Raw genomic sequence first — 16,847 nt, 5'->3', positions numbered from 1 at the left:
TTCACCACCATCATTATTTGTCAGTAGATAGGAGGTACTGACTTTTGAAGATAAGGGATTCATATTTTGCAAAGAAGATGTTTTTCTTTCTTTTGTCATAGGAGCTATATACAGTTGGCCTAATCTCCATTGGCCTAATGTTCCCTTCAGCTAGGATAGCTAATGCATTCATTTGCTTATGGTTTGGATTAATTTCTGTCCTCTGTGTCTATGTCCTGTTTCACTGCAAGGTATACTGTGCCAGAAACCGCTTATGTGCTCCCCAAAGGAGCACTAGTAAAATGAACAAGCAGAAGTTGGCCAACCTTACTGCAGTAATACCAGCATCAGCTTCCTTCTGCTTTAGGAGAGAGAAAAAGAAGCTGCATATTAGAACAGTGGCTGCCTGCAGAAGGAGCCAAGATAGTCATCTTTCCCTCCTCTTCCCCTGTTATTTTCTCTATTTCATTACTCCAGTTTGTAGACTTAACCATTATTTACGTTTAATAACCTCTAAATTTAGGTTGAAAAAGTATATTTTTATTTAGTCTAGTTAGTTATTGTTTCTATAAGTAAATATATTATGTATAACATCTGTGGTGTTGCCTTCTATGGGCTGAGTGGAGAACCGGCCATTTTTGGTGCTTAGAAATTGCTATAGAACAATCCTTCTTAAGATATCTGATTTGGGAGACCAACAATTCCTCCCACTCCCAATGTCCCAGGGACCTTTAACATGTTTCTTTCTATTGGCTACAATTGTTTCTTTTTTAGAATCTCCAGGGGCCGGCAGCCAATGGCTCATGGATTGTACCAGTCCATTGGCCACCACTGTGAGTCACACTTTTATAGAGAATGGAACAGGGCTGTCTCCAAAGAATTTGGGAGATATCTGTACTCCACTGATATCCTACATGCAACGCATATGAGTTACTGATTGGGCCCAATGGGTGGAGAAACTGTAAAGGAGGAGCTGTTTTTTGCTAGTTCAGTTCAGAAAGAGAGGGAAACCTAGAGAGAAGAGGAACTGCAATTGCCAGCAATAAGTGTTAAGCCCTTTCCACCATAAATAAGATAGTAGGATTTTTATATGCATTTAGGAAGGAAAAAAGGGTGAATTCCAAATAGTGGAACTTTTGTGATGAACTTGCATGGATTTTTAAATTTGTTTTAAAGGATTTTTAGGTTTACATCCAAGATTTCAATACAGCTGGTCAGCATGCGTAGATGGGTCCTACAGTCAAATCCTGCACTGGCAATCACTAGGTGCATAGAACTTGGAGACCATGGATATCTGTTCAATCTAATAAATATATATTTTATATTTGAATTTAAATTGTGATTTTATTTGCAGTATTCATTTATATTGGCTCCATGGAATCCAGAATAAGGTACATACTCACACAGTGAGACAGGCTGGTTCTGCACCCATGTTTGCTGTTCTGTTCTGTAAACAGGTCTGGTTCTAAATCATTGGAGCAGGGAGTCAGACACCATTCCTTCAGGTCCAACCCAAATACAGGGGCAGGAAAGTATGTGGCAGTCTGACCAGGACCTGTGAGGGAATCCTAGGCCCATTACAAATGGGCCAGAAAGTACGCACAGAGCGCGTAATAGGGTTAGAAAGGGGCGGTGCTTCCGCACCCCCCAACCCTAGTGTGCGCTCTACGTGCACAAAATGGCGGCGGCCATTCCACACGGCTGCCGCCATGATGACGTCATGACCGCGCCACCTCTATACGGGGCGGGGCGGACGTGACGTCCTTGCTCCGCACCAGGGCGCTTAGTGCACCCTTAGCGCGGAGCAGGAAGGAGCTCCGTTGCGGAGCTCCTTCCCCGGTTTTGTCCACTGGGCGCAGCGGCCCCTTTCTCTTCCTCCCCGCTGCCGTGGGGTGTCCTTGGGGCTTGAAGCCCCAAGGACACCCCTTTCCAGGCTGTGGGGAAGGGGCCTTTTGCTGCTTCTCCGCAGCCCGGAAAGCGGCAGATCGGGGCCTCAGCGGCTGCCGGTCTGGCCACTGAGGCCCCGATACCCCGGGGAAAGGGGCGGGTACAGGTCGCCGCTTTTCGGCGGTCTGTAACCCGCCCTAGTGCTCTTTCCTCCATGTGACAAACATCACATGGAAATAATGCTGGAATAAAGTTGGATAGTATAGATAATTTTTAGGACAGTTCTTGGGTGAGTTGGTAACTGAAGAGAGAAAAGAAAGACTGAGGAGCTTCCAGAGTGGAAAAATAAACAAAGAGAATCCAGAGATGACTGTGTTAGACACAGAGCACTGTCCATCTCTGCTCTCCAGCATTTGTTTAGCACCAGCTCCATGGCTGTGTTTTGCAACAAAGCCTGATGCCGCCACCTGCACCTCAGGCCTGAGATACTTTAAATGTTCAGCTATCTCTAACTCAATTATTGTATTCTATCATCTCATTTTACTTAGAGACTTCCATTAAATCATGTGCCTACTTGAGTATTTCCTCATGTTTGAGCTGTGTCCCTGATAAATAAATCCTGGTTGTTGTTGTTTGCTCTCATATTCTTCTCTCTCTGTACGTACATGCGTTCAAGTCACCTACTGACATATGGTAATCCCATGAATTCCATATAGTTTTTTTCCTGTACCATTCAGGCATTGCAGATGCTGGCAGGCTGAAGGCACCACACACTGGGCCCCTAGCATTCTCCTCCTACACACCCCTTTTCATCATTCTACAAGAGGGTTCCTCCCATCTACAGGAGTCTTCTGTGTTCAGATTAGGAATCTGTATGCTGATACTCATCGTATTTTGCATGTTTGCTGACCTCCTGTTCAGTTGCTTTTCCACTCCCAGTCTCTTTCTGCCTCACTCTAACCTGAAGCTGTTTTTCTCATCTCTCTCTTGCCTGCTTAGGACAAGTGTTTGACTGTGCACAAATAATTTTATGTCATGCTACTTTATACGTTTTACAAAGAAAATTAATTTTGCTTCTTTCTCTGCTAGAAAGAATATGGGTAGATGGGTGAGAGTGGAATTGATTGTCGTTCAGGTTCTGCTTTGTCTATTGATTATTCTGATTGAGAGATCCACTGCTATCACTCACATTCCCCAACATTTTGCAGCAGAGGGATCCTGTTGGAGGAATGAAGGTGCTAGCAGCTGTTGTTGATTCTTGCTTCATCTGAATTCTTCAAAATATTTTTTTCCATGGTGCTGGAGAGAGACAAATAGAGAGAATTGGGAAATTAGCAGCCAGAGACGTGTTCTGATCCCTCTTTATGTCCACAAGAGAATTCTGAGAAGAAGGTGAGGCCAGGAAGGAGAGCTGATACAGGATTCTGGGCTATATTTATATTATAAAGAATGAAGAAATATTCTAAGGGCACATCCAGGCTGATTAAAAAGACCATAAAAGGTCCATACAGACAGGCCAAAATAAAGTTGCATTGGGTCACTTTGGAGGTATGCTGTTTAAATGACACACATATCTAAAGAGGCTGGAAACTGTGCCAAAGCTGCACTCCCCCATTTTGTTCCTACAGTTTCCCAATTTTATTTTGGAAATCTATATCCATTTTCTGACAGAATACTTTCTGGCAGTTTGCAGTATGATCAGAGACATTTTATACCCATTCTCTAAGTTGAAACAACAAAAGAATAGGAACAAAAGCCAGGACTTTTCAGTCAGTCTGGATACATCCTATTTTGAACACACAATGGCAATCTTGTCCCTGTACTCTGTACTAAAGAGTCGTGGGATAAAGTAAGTATGAAGGGGATAGGAAAGAGAAAACAATAAAGCTCTAAGAGGCTGTTTGGCTTCTGTTTTAGGTTGCCAACAGCTGTTGGATTCTTCTTTAGTGGCTTCAGATTTAATAAGACCAAATAAATCTCTCTCTTTCTCTTTTTTTAAAAAACAGAAACACTTTAAACTAGAGCCTTAGTCTGCCTTATTTTTCTGCTCAAAATGAGTAGTGTTCTTCCTCTGTATTTTTTTCTTCTTCAATCATGTCATGGAATCACTTGGGGTTATGTGAAATCATGAGAGAGAGAACTCTTACCCTGAGATTTATACGTTATTTCTCTTAATAGCAGAAAGACTGAAATTGAAAAAAAGATCTACACTGGCTGTTTATGACTTTTCCCTTTTTTATAGTGGAAATTTTTGTATTATTTAGATATAGACATGTTTCCTGGCTTACCCATAAAATCCCCTGGGTGACCTTGGGCAAGTTACATGCTCTCAACCTCAGGGGAAAGCAATGGTAAACCTCTTCTGAACAAATCATGCCAAGAAAACCCCATGATAGATTCACTTTAGGGTTTCCATCCATTGGAAATGACTTGAAGGCACATAGCAACAACAAACGCATATTTAACTTTCACCTATGTGCTTTTATCTAGCATTGTCTTTTACTGCCTATCATTGTATACAATACTGTTGTCAGCAAAATTTTTGCTGGTCTTGAATGGTAATACATTTTCATTATCATTGACTTAAAATGTGAATTCTCAGGCTGAATCATGCCAGTTTTACCACAGCACTCATACTCACAGTTATGCATAGCCTCCAGCATGTCACAGATGAAAACTGGGACACGTATGGCCAAGCAACATCAGAATGGGATCAATGTGGCCATGAGAGCTATGATAGCATGCAAAGCTATGAGAGGTTGCAGACTTTTGCCCGAGTCTACAAAGAAGAGCAAGGTTCGGCCTCCTCTTTTACCTGTTGCTAAGTTAATTCAGGAGAAACTACTTTTGCACTTTGACCTCAGTTTGCAAGAATGGAATTAGGTTGAGCACAAAGGGGGAAGTTGAGAGAGAAACTGGGACATTTTAAAAGCAGCTGAAAAGTGGGATGAGTGGTATTTGGACAGGACTTTTAATCTAGGAAACATTTTCATACGTAATTTTTAAAGTTTTCTTTTTTAGAAAGAGTAAAACATTTGGGAGGGACTTCTTGAATTTTTCAGACTATTTTACTGCTTAGAACAGCAACTGGCTTTTCTTATTTGCAGAATATTTGTGGAATTCATTTATTGTATGCAGCTGGCTCCTTCTGCCATAAGCATTTTTGGCACTGGGTTAAGGATGAAAGTGCCCTCCTATTATCTAAGTCTAATCAAAAGGAACTGAAAGCTGTTTTGCACAGTATTAAAGATTTTGTTGTTGCTGTTGTTGAAATGCAACCAGAGAGATTCAAAGTGCACCCATTTTATTTTGAGGATGACACAGGGTCGTTTAGCACACCAAGTTCCAGGATAAAATTCAGATGAAGACAATCTCAGATGCATTCCAAATACTGACTGAAGTCCAATTTTCTGATGACTCTTTTCCTGTGGACATTTTGCTTGTTATGATGATGCTTGATTCTTTCTTTGTATTTAATTCTCCTTTCCCACCTAACCCACCTCTTTAATACCGTATTTGAAGCATATATTGGGAGTGGAATGGGGAAATGAAATGGATAAAATCTCTAAACCTGGAAAGAATTGGTAGAATCTTTAGCCCTCCAGTAATAAATTCACAGCAATTCTCTAATTATAACAATAGTGGAGCTCACATATCCTAAGGCATATGGAGGGGGGAATAGTTTGACTGGTATTCCATCATCCCCAACTCCAACTGCTAAATCTTTAATAGCATTTGTAATCTCTCCTGTCATCAAATAAGCTTCCAATAATAATTTATCCTTAGTTCTCTTTACAGGGCTCTGCCCTGAGTAGGTAGTGAGAAATGTGCAGCACACAGCTAAAATACCCAAGGAGAGCCAGCACAGGAGATGTATCCTCTCTAGGCTTAATTATATCAAAATTAATACACCAATGCATTAAAATTAAATGAAAATTAATTTTTTATTCCAGATACGTGTGGTATAAATTAAACAAGAAATCAATGACAGAAACTCATTCTTTGTTTGAAACAGTTTCAGCAATATTAATATGCCTTACCTTACCTCTTGAATGCAAATTCAGAACTCCTATCATGAAATGTTAGGCATTCTTTATTTGAAGGGCAACTTGGAAACTTAGTTCTAAAAGCAGAGTTTTTGAGTATCACGACTGAATGGTACATTTCAAGAGTTTAAATGAAAATGTCTCATGGGATTGCAAGCAATCATGAGGTACACAATCCTGAAGTAAGCCCTTCCAGTTTGAAAACCAGAACTCCTATTTTATGTAAATCCTGCAATCTTTAAGCCAGGGTTCCTGTTCCAGGGTTACATGCTAGGGATCCTGGAGGGAAGGAGCCAAGTCACAGTACAACATGACATGTGGACACACATTATGTTGGCTGTGATATTCGGTGTCATTTGAAAGCCTATATGAGCTTGTCCAATTCCCAAACAACTCTCTTCTTCTTTCTTTCAGTTAATCTCTAAGGTGCTACAAGCTTCCTCTACATACTAAAGCCTGTTACAGACTGCCAGAATAAAGCTGCTTCGGGTCTCTTTGGGGGTATGCTATTTAAATGATGCATGCATCCTAAGAATCCAGAAGCTGCACCAAAAGCTGCACTCCAGTGCTTAGGAATGGTGTGTGGCTTTGGTGCGACCTCCAGACTTTTAGGACCCATGCATCATTTAAATAGCATACCTCCAAAGAGACCCGAAGCAGCTTTATTTTGGCAGTCTGTAACAAGCCTAAGTCTCTTTTAGTGTTTGGTATAGAGTACTCTGGGGGTGGGAATAGATCCCTTTGTGATCTTGTACCAGGAAACTTGCCCCCTCTGCAGTCATGAAGCTGAGAATGGAGAGCCTATGGAACCTGCAGTTTGGAATCATGATTGTGATGATACAGAATTCTAGGCTACCTATTAGCAACCTGTCTCAGTGCATGCCACATTGCACTTGCATGGCCCTTTTGCTGCGCTGGTGAACCTTCCAGTAGTGAACTGAATTTGACTACAACTCCAGGGTCCCTTCTTTGTTGAATTTTTGGTCATCTGCTTAGTATGACTAGGGATGTGAGTAGACACCATGATTTAATGGCATGTATCCCTGCTAACCCTGTGTTGTCTCTGCATGGCATGAGAAACAAGGCCAAGAAAATGATGGCAAACCAAAGGGGATGAAAAGCTCTTGCAAAATGACCATCATGCCATGTTTTTCCAATCACACTGAGAAAGAAGAACACTGATGTTCCACCACTTCTCATCACACTGAAATCCTTGAGCAGTCAAGGGTCTTCTGGGGCATGCAAAAAACAGTGGGGGAAAGAAAATACAGACAGAAGGCAAACCTGGAAAGCAAAGAGTAACATCTGAAGTGACAGCAATAAAGCTTTTACAATGAGCAAACAATACAGTACAATACAATACAATAAACTTTATTTGTATCCCACCTACTCTGGCTAGGATTGAGGCAGGTTACAGTAAAACATCTTAGTACATAATAAAATAACAACATACAGTAACCCCAAGTTCTTAAACCCAACATGTAGCCCAGTAGCCCGGAGATCTTTTGTTGGGGGGGGGGGCATGAACAGTTTAATAAATAAACATTGCATAAATAAATGAGGATGGATGTCTCAAGCCACACATTAACCAGACATCAGTTCTTACTGTTGGCATATTTAGTATCTATATTAATCAGAATGCATAGAGTTAGTGCAACATGAGCTTGTGGTAGAAACAGGAGAAAGTGCTCTGGATACACTAATAATAATAATAATAATAATAATAATAATAATAATATCCTGCTCCTCCAAACGATCGAAGCGGCTTACATTAAAATAAACTGATAAAACATATTATCAATACACTAGTAAGGTAAAAAAAGAAAATCTATGCTGATTGTTTTAGGAAGTCCATCTTAGGATAGGAAAGGAGATGGTTAAAAGATCCTCTAAAATCTAGTTCTCATGTATGGGTATAAGCTAGCATTGTTGGGATTGGAACCTCATGGACGCTTCTTCCAGCACAAAAGAAAACAAAAGGCTGTGCACACCAGCCAAAAAGGCTGGCCTGAGGGCAGAGTCGGGGTCTGGCATCCACATGATGCACACCCCAACTCTGCCACCAGGATGGCATTACACTGCACACCACTCCACATGGCGTGTGGCATCATAGCGCTCCTCTACTGCTGTGTCATGTGGACACAGTGGCAAAGGAGTGCCTTAAAGCCATGGTACTGCAGTTATTGCGCTCTTTCCAGGTGCAAAAAGGAGCCACTTTTTGCAGCTCCTTTCTGCGCCCTGGAAAGGCCAGATTGGGGCCATGGAGATCCAGCATAGCTGGAGGTGGCTGCAGGCCATCTCTTAGGGGCAGTCTGCACAGCCTCTAACATGTTAAGAGAAGGGGGAGTTGATGTCTACAAGTAAGAAGAAGGCAAAGGGTTTGAGCATATATAGACTAAAGGAAGAAACAGAGAAGGGAAAACAAAGGGCAAGCATTACTTAGATTCCCTTCTCTCACCAATCACTTTACAAATGTCCCTTTTTGCTTCCAGCACTTAGCAGTCATTAAGATGACCCAAGGGTGATTCAATTTGGGCTTTTAGGACTGTATGTGCAGCTACTTAGGTCAGATGTCATGTCAGGCATATTCTGTGAACAGGCCAGTGGTATTTAGAAGCATTAAGAATTTGTATCCATTCCCTTCTGGACCTGAATAAGGGAAAGTAAGAAGGTCAAGAGAAACAACACAGCAGTTAATTATGATATTTTTTAGTTATTAATTATAATTTTTCTTAACAGACCTGTGGCAGCAGCAGAACCTGTGTCCTCTGTAGCCATGATTCATTTGTGAGCAGTCAAGTCCTAGGAACACATTTTGGATCTCAGTAAGACTGTCAGATTACAGGTATCCTTCAGCTAGATAAAAGTGGTATGAAATTGTGGAGTGGGACCATAGAAAACCTTCCCATGTTGGCATTGGGTTCCTCTGCTTCTGTCTCCCTCCCTGGGAGGGAATTTAAGACAATGCAGGAAGCAGAGAAAATCATCACATGGTATCTATGGAGAATTCTGCTTGAACATCACATTTCAAACGAGCTGATTATCTTCCTATCAGAAATTGGCAGCATGAGCTTTCATAGACTTCAGTCTACTTCCTAAAATGCATTTGGTGAGAAGTAGACTGAAGTCTACAAAAACTCATGCTGCTAATTTCTTTCTTTCAGTTAGTCTCAAAGGTGCTGCAAAATCTCTCTGTGTACTGATTCTACAGACTAACATGGCTATATCTTTGAATTCTACTATATATGGTAAACATATTTGCTGTAAAATTTTGAGCAACTTCCTAAATCCCTGGATGTGGATTATAGGACCCACACTATATGAGCAGGCAGAGGTATCTGAGCAACTGCAGCACAAGTGAGTTTTCTAGATACTTCTGTTCCTCCTGAAAAGCCTAGTTCATATGATCCAGATCCAGAGATTCAGGGAGCTGTCAGTTCACAGAGCTGACTTCTGTCAGGGACACAACAATTCTGCCTTCTCCTTCTTGAAGCTGCTGCTGCTAATGTTAACCCGTAAACTCCAGCTCTGCAGAGCTGTGCAGATTAGTGGCAGCTCTCCAGAACAGCTAGGAATATGGAAAGACAGGGCAAATAGCAGATTTCTAATCCCGAGAATCCAAGCTCCTGATGCAGTTGACTGACTGAGGCTAATAGTAGATCCTATACAGAAATATTATTTTCTGCACAGAAAAAGCTGTCTCCATGTGCAAAATTAGCCCATAATTGTAGCCTTTTCTATGAAACAGCTTCATTTTCACAGAAAATATTATTTCTATGTAGAAATATAATTTTCTGCAGAGAAATTGCTTTTTCCTGTGCATCAAAGACTGTTTCAAGTTTCAAACAACCAAATGAGAATTTTGAACAATATAAGAACAAACTGCAAAGTTTCTTGTCAGTCCAGGATTAGTCTTGTCAAAGCTTCCCAATTTCAGGGGAAAATATGTTTTTCCACATTTTGGGGGGAATATTTTCAAATATTCTTCCAATGTTTAATGGCCTTCAATCAAGCCAAGATATGACGGTGTAAAAGATGACTTGACTTGACATCCTGGTTTGTCTGGAAATAATTTTCCATAGTTAACTTAGGTTTTGCTAGTTTGCCAACCAGCTTACAATATCTGAAGGGATCTTTAAAATCTTGACATATTCAACACATCCATTGGTTGACTATGTAGGTTACAACCTATTGCCCAATTCAGTGGACTTAAAGTTGCAAGACTGGCATCTATAATGTATGCACATAAATAACGCATGCAAGAAATAATGTACAATGTGATCTTTACCACTGAAGTAATACAGGTGTATTTTGTATGATAGGACTTAAATATGAGGACAAATATCTCTGTGGGAAGCTACCCATCATCTGTAAAATAAAGTGTTTCAGCCTTAGGAAGGGGTTTGTCAAATCCAGTAGGGTACATTAATAAATCTGATCAGTTGATTCATGAAACACTTACAAAAAACACTGTAAAACAGGAAAAAACACCAGAAAATTTAGCCTTAACTCCTTTTTCTCCATTTAAATTTAAATCTTATAATGTTCAAGCTGAGACCATGCTATCTACTCTGTATGAGATCTTAAGTGGTTTGTATTAAATGCAATACATTAAATGCACTAAGACTTTTGTATTGTGAATACAAATGTACTTCCTCAGAAGTACTGTAATCAATGGAAGTTAATGTCAAGTACATTTGTATTGGACTGAGAACCTTTGCAATGTGCTTCCTAAACAGCTGGCTAGTCAATAAAGCTATGGTCAGGAAAGGTACATCCTGGGGATAAATAAGGGTTGTACATCACTAGAATAGTGGCATATATAGTGTCAGTCTGAACTATTTTTTTCATTATCTATTTTTATGCCATTTTCAAGGAAATAATAATAATAATAATAATAATAATAATAATAATAATAATTTTTTTCTATCTCTCCCCAGATCGACACTGAGAATAGCAACAGATTAACAAATACATAATATCAGTTAAAAACACAACATCAGTTAAAACACATATCAGTTAAAAGAACAGGCACATGTATATTAAAGCAATCCACATTTAAAGGTCACCATTTAAAATTTACAATTTAAAATCATCTGGATAAGCCTGCCAGAAGAGAATGGTTTTTAATGTTCTCTTAAATCTGTACACCATATTCAACTATTGACTTTTCTGGCAGGTTATTCTCCATTCTAGAGGTGGCTGAAGAAAATGTCGTCTGGCTGACAGTTGCCAACCTAGTCCTGGATGACTGGAGTAAAAGTCCTTCATAGTGCCCGAATGTATGGGGCAGACTATATGAGAGGAGGAGCTCCTGTAGGTAACATGTAGGGTTTTAAAGATAATAACCAACACTTTGTACCTTGCCTGGAAACTAATTGGTAGCTAGTGGAGTGATTTAAATATTAGTGTGATATGTTCACTACTCCTGGATGTCCAGTAACCAATCTGGCTGTTGTGTTTTGAACTAATTGAAATTTCCAAACTTGATAAACCAATGATAAAGTAACAGCCTTCCACTGTTGTGTTTACATATCCTCCAACTGTTGTGTTCACATATCCCAAATTGGCAGGGACCGTCTCAATTAATTCTTGGTTGTCTCACTTTTTCAACTGCTTTTAAAATGGCCCAGTTTCTCTCTTCCCCTCCCACTTTTGTCCTCAGCTTACTTCAGTTACTAAAAACTGAGTTCAAAGTGCAAATGCAGTTTGCCCTCAATTAACACAGTGCAGGGAAGGGAAAAGAAGGAGTTGAATCTTCGCTTGTCATGTGTTCTAGTGTACATCTGTGAAATGTTGTAGGGTGTGTATTTATAGGCCTTAATTCTCAAAAGAAAAGCTAAGTAACACCATAGGTCTTCAGATATGTGAAAGAAGCAGTCTTCATTGTTCTGTAGGTCTTTTCTGGCTAAGGTTACAAGGAATTGTTCAACCTATTCCAGATATACAATAGAAGACTTGGTTTGGGCTATGTATACCCACTCTGGGACATAACAAACATGGCTGGATCAAGGAATGGATCTGCTGCAAACATGACACACATCTTCACTGCAAAGATAAAAGTGTGCATAGACTCTTTATTATTATTTTTTACCATATATGAGACATTATTATTATTATTATTATTATTATTATCCTGAATTTCCTCAATATTGAGATGCAAGGTGGCTTAAAGCATATTAAAACGAGAACAGATCAAAAGCATACAAAAATATCAGTAAAATATATAAATGCTATTTTTAAAAAGCATTTAAACAATCTGGGGCTAAAACCATTTTAAAATTCATTAAAAGATAGGATATATTTTTAAAAAAACTTACAAAAACGCATACCATTAAAAGCCCATTGCAGCCAAATATTTGTCTCAAACAGTGAGGCATTAGCCGTGTGTGTGTGTGTGTGTGTGTGTGTTTTACAAAGGCTAAAACACAGGATAAAAGAAGAAAAGGAAAACAGCCTTGTAAGAATCAAATGTGCCAGTTTGGTTATGTTCTACTTCTACTAATTCCAGTTTCATTGTGTCCAGCAGCAAATGGAACTCAGTTGAGAATTGTACCTTTACTGTAACGCTTGTGTACAGAGTATAAATCTTTTGTTTGAAATTACTGAGGTGTTTTTTTTAAACTGCCAGTCGTAACAATCTTTTATGCAATTTAGTTCTAGCCATCTGGATAATCTTGTACAGTAAAAGAAAATATTTCCCCAGAAAGCTTGTAGTTAGTAATTAAACATGCATGTGCACACACACCACTCAAAGAAAGCCCCTAAAATTCAGATGCTTGCCTAGACATCCCACTTTATGAAAATAAAACATTTTGAAAAGGCAATTTTAAAGGTATTTTTTTATACAAATGGCTGTGTCATTGTATATGTTTCAAGCTTGGTAGATCAGGGGAATGCTGTGGATACCGTGTACCATACTTTTAGGGTGCCATAGGGTTCCATCTTGGGACTGGTGTTGAGCAGTATCATTCTGGATAGATCTAGTCAAGATCCTGAAGTGTACAGATATATTATTGAATACTAAAGTTAGGATTCTCCATGCCATCATATTTCCCATTTCTGTGTATTTTTCTGATTTTTTGACTGCAGTCTCCATTCTGATTAATGACTGAGTATGAAATGGAGCTGCCAACCTAGCAGTTCGAAAGCATGCAAATAGATAAATAGGTACCACTTTGGTGGTAAACAGCATTCTGTGCAATCATGTTGGCCACATGATCATAGAGTAGTCTCTGACAATGCTGGCTCTTCGGCATAGTAACAGAGATGAGCACCACACAGTATAGTCAGACACCATTTGACAGTCTTGTTAACGGAGATTACCTTTACCTTTCTTTTTATGGAATGGATACCAAGTTGCCCAGAAATCTATGTGACTCTGATTATTACTTAGTTGCTGAGTTTGACATGTTAGTGTTTTTTTAAAAAAAGAATATCAAAGCTAAGGATCACAGTCTGGAACTCCAACTGACTACTGGGTGTTTACCTGCATCTTTCCAATTGATATAAAACATTCAGATTCAATTGCAAACTGGCAGTTTACAATACAAAAGAATCCTCTTTCAAGCTACAGTGACAAAATTACACTCAGATTTTGGGAAATGAGTTGGGAGGAGAATTTTCCAGCATCCCCTTGTATCTTTATCAGGCCAGTTCAAAAGTCACAAAGTAAGAGCAAGCTTTAGATTCTTCAGAACTCTTCCTCAGACATGATTTTTCAAAAATTATTGGCAGAGGGAGAAGCGGCAGGAGGATTCTTGACAATATGGAAGATATTGAAGTTTGCACTGTGAAAATCTAAGAATTAGGCTGGGGGAAGAAAAATCTGGGGCATATCCAAGGAAACCCATATGAGAAATATCTCAGGATGTCCAAAGGATGGTATTTTTATTATTTATAAAGGTCTAACATGTTTCGGCCTATGGGTGTTCCTAAGGCCATCTTCAGGAAAAGACATTACATTACAGACAGTTATTATTGTATTACATTGCCTATAGCTACTCTAAGTGGGATTTATTTTGAAAAAGAAATAGACAGTAACAACAATAACCATTTATTATTTAGGAAAAGAATTGGACCATATCTGTCACCCCATGATGACCTTGAATCTAGGTCCCAGTGCCAGTAATGTGGATTCTATCAAGTAGAGTCATTCTCTCTTTTCTGTCATATTTTTCAATCAAAACTGTGTCTATATCTTATATTGGGAGTAGCCTTTTCTTATTCCAACTGTCCAGAAATACAACACAGTGGTTTTCCATTATATAACCTCTCCATGACCCCTCTTTTAGTGTAATTGCAGATAACTAAAATGGTTGTGGAAAGGCTTTCAGGAGACCTGTTTGTTTGAAATTTTCAGACAGCTTATAAATATTGCAGAATTGGCTTTGGTGGAAATGTTTGTCATTTCCTGCAGAGTTTGGATTAGTTTTTATTTTTACCTACACCAGTTTTGTATTTGCTGTGTTGGACTTCTATTTTCTATTTACACTGCAGTCTTTCAAATTCTAGACTTTGCAAAGATTATTTATCCATCAGGATATAAACAACAAAACAGTTGACGAGAATACAAAAGCCCTTTGTGTTTCTTATGGAATTTGGCCTATCAGATCTATGGATCTTTCAAAGCTTTGTTTGGAACACAGGCAGTTGCCTTATGCTGAATCAGATAGGTCCATTCAAGATTATTTTAGTGTAACGAACAATTTCATATAGGGAAGGATGTTAATAAAAATACTGCTGTTAATTTTAGTCATATAGGTAGGCATCTGATAAGACCCAGAAAATGCCACTAAGAAGTGATATTTTAGGTCTTGGATGAATAATGGTTTGGAGAAAGATGTAAGAGATTCGCTGAGAGAAATTTCTCTTCTTAGTTGGGATTGTGCAATGGATTTGATAACCTAATTCCATGTAGTGAGCCAGATGCCATCGTCATTCGCTTACAGTTAAAAGTTATGTGATAATGTCACCAAGGTGTGTGAAAGGAATTCAGAGAGAAAGAATAAAAGAGAGTAAATTGAATTACTAGGCATACATTTTCCCCGAAGTATTTGCCAAATCATCCAAATAGTATGGCTAATCTACACTGTAGAATTACAGTGCTGGCGGTCAGACTTCGTCCTCTGTTCCCTTATCTGTTGGAGTTCCCCAGGGCTCTGTTCTGGGTCCCCTTCTGTTTTCTCTCTACACACTGTCCTTAGGAAAACTCATTAGCTCTTTTGGCTTTTCCTACCATCTGTATGCCGATGACACCCAGCTGTATCTTTCCACCCCCGACCTTTCTCCAAGGCTTGAACAGCAAGTTTCATCATGTCTCACAGCTGTCTTGCAGTGGATGCGCCATCGGCGTTTGAAACTCAACATGTCCAAGACGGAGCTTCTTGTCTTAGCTCCTAAGCCCACCCTTCAACACTCCTTTTCTGTCTCTGTGGACAACGTTTCTATTCAACCAGTCCAGCAAGCCCACAGTCTTGGTTTTATCTTTGATTCTTCTCTGTCGTGTATCCCTCAGATCCAGACCACAGCCAAGGCTTGTAGATTCTTTTTGTACAATATTTCCAAAATCCGACCATGTCTCTCCGCCTCTACTGCCAAGATCCTGGTCCATGCCCTAGTGATCTCACGACTTGATTACTGTAACGTCCTCCTGGCTGGGCTTCTTCTTTCTCACCTCCGTCCTTTAATCTCTGTCCAGCATTCAGCTGCACGCATTATCACATCTGCTCACCGCTCTGACCACATCTCTCCTGTGTTGGCATCCCTCCACTGGCTCCCCCTCCCTTTCCATATTCAGTACAAGCTCCTGCTGTCGACGTTTAAAGCCCTCCATGGACTGGCCCCTCCTTACTTATCAGACCTTATTTCTCCTCACCTTCCCACCAGGGCCCTCTGTTCTGGTAGTCAAGGCCTGCTGTCACAGCCCAGGATTTCCTCTGCCCCATCCCGGATTCGCCCCTTTTCACTCGCTGCCCCTCACTCCTGGAACCTTCTTCCCCCGCGAGCAAGAGCCATCACTTCTTTAACCAGCTTCAAAAGGGAGTTGAAGACCATCCTGTTCAGAGAAGCGTTCCCAGGCATTGCATAATTGTCACTTGCTATTTGATGTTCTTTTGTTGTCTGTTTTATTGAATCACTTCCTGTACTGCTATGTATCTTATATGTATTATCCTACTAGAGAGGCCCCCTCCCCACCATCTTTCCCTTCTCCTTTTATGTCATGTCTTTTTAGATTGTAAGCCTGAGGGCAGGGAACTGTCTAATTAAAAAGATTGTATGTACAGCGCTGTGTACATTTACAGCACTTTATAAATAAAGGTTAATAATAATAATAATAATAATAATAATAATAATAATAGAATTAATGCAGTTTGACACTGCTTTAACTGCCATGGCTCAATGCTATGGAGTTCTGAGAATTGTAATTTTGTGAGATATTTTGCCTTCTCTGTCAGAGGGATCTGGTGCCACAACAAACTACAAATCTCAGGATTACATAGGATGGAGCCATGATAGTTAAAGCAGTGTCAAACTGCATTAATTCTGCAGTATGGTAGCAGCCTATGTGTGTTTGTAGTTTGTGAAAAAATGTGCAATGGCCTGGCTCATCTCCAAGAGTAATATATATTAATATTCTTTTTTACTTTGCCTCCCAACTTATAGTTTGATCTGAAACTTCTCCTCACCCCATGAGTTGCCTTTAAGAACACTGATAGCTTGAAGGTGTGTGTGCCTCCTCATCATATTCATAAACCCCGCTGGTTTATTTATTGCATCCTACTTTCATATGTTTCCCTCTTATGGCATCCTGATTTGTAGTTTATTTTTTCCAGTTCAACTCTCAGTGGAATTCCTATCAAAGCTGCTATGAAAATGACTTGGGGAAGAAAACCCTCAGGATATAGAATTGCTCATCTAAAACTATTCATTCCC

Source organism: Sceloporus occidentalis, unplaced genomic scaffold (genome assembly GCF_023333645.1).
Source record: "Sceloporus occidentalis isolate IW3139 unplaced genomic scaffold, rSceOcc1.0.p SCAF_4, whole genome shotgun sequence".
In the NCBI taxonomy this organism is placed as follows: domain Eukaryota; kingdom Metazoa; phylum Chordata; class Lepidosauria; order Squamata; family Phrynosomatidae; genus Sceloporus; species Sceloporus occidentalis.
This window is presented reverse-complemented; position numbering follows the sequence as displayed.